Source organism: Sinocyclocheilus anshuiensis, unplaced genomic scaffold, assembly GCF_001515605.1.
Source record: "Sinocyclocheilus anshuiensis isolate Anshui unplaced genomic scaffold, SAMN03320099.WGS_v1.1 scaffold1051, whole genome shotgun sequence".
In the NCBI taxonomy this organism is placed as follows: domain Eukaryota; kingdom Metazoa; phylum Chordata; class Actinopteri; order Cypriniformes; family Cyprinidae; genus Sinocyclocheilus; species Sinocyclocheilus anshuiensis.
In genome coordinates, this window is record NW_015546234.1 from 39503 (window position 1) to 44572 (window position 5070).

Consider the following 5070-nt stretch of genomic DNA (forward strand, 5'->3'; position numbering starts at 1 on the left):
TAAATAGCAATGTGTAACATTTTACCATATTTAGTGCAACACTTTTATTTGTTCCCCACAAAATATTGTTTTTGTTTATTCACTAAATGTTTGGATTTCTAAAATGATTGTGCACTGATTTTTCTAGAATAACTTTTACTGCCGAATTATCCACTAACCTAGTTTATGATAAATTTTTGTCATAGATTTTAAATATACATAGGCCTATATTTTTTCATATTTATTGTTTATTACATTTTTCTTTATAATGAAGTAGTCTGCATCTAGTAGATTGTGAAAGAATGATTATCAGTTCCACACACAGAGATATATCAATTCTAAATTTATTTAGATGGGGGAAAAAAACTTCACTGGTATCGGATCGGTATCGGCCAATACCGAACCCTAGGTATCGGAATCGGTATCGGAGGCGGAAAAGGTGAATCGGAGCATCCCTACTACAATTATCAAGTTTATTTAAAACTTGATGGTAACAATTATACATATTTATGATGTGAACCACAATTGTTTGAGAAAGTCAAAATGCAATGCACATGTATTAATACTAATAATATTATATATATATTTTTTTTTTTTATAAAAATATTTGAAAAAATATACACTGAACAAAATTATAAACTCAACACTTTTGTTTTTGCCCCCATTTTTCATGAGCTGAACTCAAAGATCTAAGACTTTTTCTATGTACACAAAAGGCCTATTTCTCTCAAATATTGTTCACAAATCTGTCTAAATCTGTGTTAGTGAGCACTTCTCCTTTGCTGAGATAATCCATTCACCTCACAGGTGTGGCATATCAAGATGCTGATTAGACAGCATGATTATTGCACGGGTGTGCCTTAGGCTGGCCACAATAAAAGGCCACTCTAAAATGTGCAGTTTTATCACACAGCACAATGCCACAGATGTTTATAACGTTTATAATTTTGTTGTGTATATACATTTACTTCTAAAAATTTTGCTAACACTTTAAATGATTGGAACACCATTCACTATTAACTAGTTGCTTATTAGCATGCATATTACTAGTATATTGGCTGTTTCTTAGTACTTATAAAGCACATATTAATGCCTTATTCTGTATGATCATATTCTAGATCCCTTAACCCTACCCAATACCTAAACATAATTACTACAACAACTACCTCACTTACCATCAACAAGTAGTAAGTAGGAGTTTATTAAGGGCAAAAATCTTAGTTAATAGTGAATATGTACATAAAGCATATATACATAAACCATACGCAGGAAAAAACATTATAAGATAAGTGTCACATGATGTGCATTCCTGCAAAAAGTGCATGGAGGGCACATCTGCCACAACACATCTACCAGGAAAAGGTGTGCTCACCTCACACTGCAAACAAATATGCGCTGAAGCCTTCAGATAGGTTCAACAGTCAAAGACAAAAAGGCTGAATGATGATACAATGCCTCAAATAAAACACCTCAACATTATGAGAACAAAATATGACAGATGTCCCTATACTGGCTTATTATATGCCTTATTTTTTATCAGATCAAACATAATTTAATGCATCTTGAATTGTTTTGGAATCAAATTAAGTACCAAAATCAAATTCAATCATAAGGTGCCTAAAGATTCTCACCTCGTATGAAAAACATTCTATAGCTTAAACCTACATTAAACCGAAAGCTGCCATACGGAGAGTTTTCACAATCATGTTGATGGGTATGGCTGTTGAAATGGTGATGATAGTGACAGAAAAGTGTCACTTCACAGACAGGCTGGGATTGCCGTCTGCGTCAAATGCTCTCACAGGGCGGGAGCAGGGATGACTGCAACACCGTTACCATGACGATCAGTCCATAAGCACGACCACAGTCGACATTTAAAACCAGCCACGGCTTTGATGCACACAATGGGACATGAGGACCAGCACAAACATAGACCAATTTTAGCCAAGTTTAGTGTCAAAACATGCACATACTCTACAATCCAAATCAAAACACACAATTTATTAATTAGGAGCAAATTATGCTCATCATTCACACACACAGATGACTGAAAAACACTACTAAGAGAGATAAAAGAGAGCGGACACAGACAGTTTAAGCAGAAACATGCTAACACACATTTACTGGAGGGAAATCATGCTTACTTTTCATCCTACAGCCATAAACACACACACACAAATGTCAGGATGAAAGTGAAGTGATGAGATGGTTCAGTAGATGCAAGCAGTAAACAAACATCTATCTAATGAGTTCTCTAATTTCCATACACAGCGGAGAGGTGTTTATATAAACAGTGTCAACATTTAAGCATAAAACAATACACTGTCATATACTCAGAAACCGATGCACAAATTTTCCACACTGTATTCAATAAATCAGAGATATTGTTGGGTCGTGATCTAAAAAATGGGTTGCTGGTCTGTTCTGACTGGGTGCGAAAAACAAACTCAAGCTAAACATATTTATGCATATTGATAAGATGGCAAATTAAACACATAAATATATATTGCTATATATTATATGCTGTCTTACAGTTAATCTTCATAAACGTTAGTGGTTCAGCGGATCACAAAACTCACAGTTCTGGTCATATTACGTTTTTGGAGTCACGGATCGGATTGTTTTTAGGATCAGCAAGAAAAATAATATTTCAGTGTAACTTTGCTTTCCATTTATTACTTAAAGCTAAGTACTTTGATATTCGGTTCAATGTTCGCGTGCTGTCTGCGCTGTGTATGAGCGTCATGTGTGTGCGGCTGTGCACATAAAACAGTGTGCGAGCACCGAATCGAGTTCACCTTCGCCTGTTCTTGCGCTGGAATCGTTCAAAATCACTTGAGTGTGTAAACACATACAAATGATAAACTTTCACTCTATTATGGTTAAATTTTGCAATTAATCTGCAGATCACATGCGTGCCGAACCGTGGTGCCTGGTCCGTACAGATCACGGATAAACTATGATCCGTTCAACCTCTAAAAAACCTTAATAAAATTGAGCAAATCTAAAAAATTAATACCCATTTTTCTGCTGTATATTACAATGCTGTCTAGCCTAAATTGACTTGTAGCATTTAAAATTACTTATTTAGTTTTTACCATTTTTATTTTCATTCATTTACACAAAAATAGAAAATAATTTTTATATCATTCATTTATTGGTTATCGGCCATAACATGATTACTATTGGCTTATTGGTGGTTATAGGTATTTTTTTATATTTTATTTTTCGTTTTTTTTTTTTATATATTGGCTGAAAAAATGTATTTGTCAAAATTAGTCAGATTAGACCAATGTTGTGTGAAATGCTCTAATCCATAACATTAACAAAACTATGCAAGGTAAAAGAAAACGCAACCTCTAAAAATAAAATACCCCAAATTACATAGGTAAATCATTTTACTCAATATAGTTCAGTGAGTGGTTACGAGAGACAAAACCCAGAAGACAGAAGTAGTGAGGGCATTATAAAAAACGAGTTTAGTAAGAATACATTAAAGGTTAGAATTTTTGCCAAATACTCTTTCATAACATGAGGAACACTCATTAAACTGTGTCAGGTCATTCTGACTACTTCAAAATTTCATGTTTAATTCAATGGGTTACTTGCTGTTTCTTTGTAATATTTGTAAAATGCTGGACTTTTTCAAGCTTAAAACAAAAAAAGTCTCACAATTGTTTTTTACAACCAATTATTGCTGTTATTTCCAAATACTTGTGGCCGTCCCTAATCTCTGTGTCAATTATCTGTCCTGCACATGATAATCACCAAGTAAAGGTCATTTTTGTTCCTTCCAGGACACTTTGTGTCACCACACCCTGATTTCCCAGGGTTAGAGTACCTTCTGTGGGCTTGCAGTCAACCTCAAGCCCCTGTGCCTGGATCTCACAAAAGTGCCCTTTGTTAGCTTGAATGTCCAACAGTCTGCAGACAGGAAAATGTCTGCGCAATACTGCTTTCTACTGGCAGGGCCTCACAACGCAGCTGGCAGGGCCCCATGGTGCAGCTGGCAGGGGGCCCCACAGAGGAGTTGCTGTGGCCGTTGGTCTGGTCTTTCAGAGAAACGGCGAGGAGCCAACCGCTGGCACTGACGCCAAGTGGGTCAGCCGTGATCCCAGCCAGAGGGAGGCAGAGAGCACGGGAGAATGGAACGAGGATTAGAGGCAAAATAAGGTGACTTATAAAGATGTCAAAACTGCTCATTAAAGCAGATTTGCTTGAACTTACAGAGAAGATCTGGGTCTGTTTATGCAGGTGATACACTGATTCAACTCTATGAGCATATGGACCGGCATACTATGGAAAGCTAATGCCTCCAAAACAGAACAGAAAACAGGTTTCCCGAGCACTCCTCCCATTGGTCGGTCAAAGAGATCGTCACGCCATTGGTTGAGAAATGTAGCATCGAGCTGGTTGGGATGCTCAAACATTTTTTTTATCGTTTTGATATTGCCACAGAGTCAATGTAAACATTTTTCAGGGAGGTCAACCTACTTATACATTATTATATCAAAAAATGGTAAAGGCAGGGCTGTACATTAACTTTTTTTCCACATAGCACTGGTGCTACAGAGGTTGAAAGTTTTGTAGCACAGGCCAAAAAGTTGTAGCACAAGTATAAAACGTCTGTTATCATGTCTGAAAACAAACACAAGTAATGGAGTTCATCACTTAAACAGGCACTGATGTTCCATACAGAGCACAAAAAATACAAACCATCACAAAAATTGTTTTAGACAAAGTTTTTTTAATTTGCTAAAAATTGAAGAGTGCAGAAACATAACACCTCTTACACCTTAACAAAATATAAAATAAAAAACAATGGCAGACATTTAGGGAAAGTGAGCACGCGTTTCTCTCTCAACTGTTTACTTTCATTTCAGACATAACAACTGTGTTTATATATAAACCTTGTCTGTTTTTGACAGTATTAGACGCGAAATCAATCAGACGCTTAAGACAACTTAGTCCAATAATCAGGCGCTTTTCGAACAGGCTCTCAGTGTGAGAGCACTTCATGAGTACGCGCTCAGAAAAAGCGCATGCAGAACAGCACGTGAATTAAATGTTTAACCGGTATTGCTTTAAAGT

At 36.3% G+C, this 5070-nt stretch overlaps 1 protein-coding gene across 3 annotated transcripts in view; it reads right to left on the minus strand.

The window, feature by feature from the left end:
• Positions 1-5070, minus strand: part of LOC107701480 (circadian locomoter output cycles protein kaput-like) — a 63478-nt gene that overhangs the window by 35911 nt on the left and 22497 nt on the right. The window contains exon 1 of one of the 3 annotated variants that reach the window (XM_016503489.1): positions 3748-3776. The exons of the other annotated variants lie outside the window; for them this stretch is intronic. The gene's annotated coding sequence lies outside the window, so the exon portion shown is untranslated. Of the gene's footprint in view, positions 1-3747; positions 3777-5070 lie in introns of those variants that run through there. 3 annotated transcript variants of the gene reach the window in all.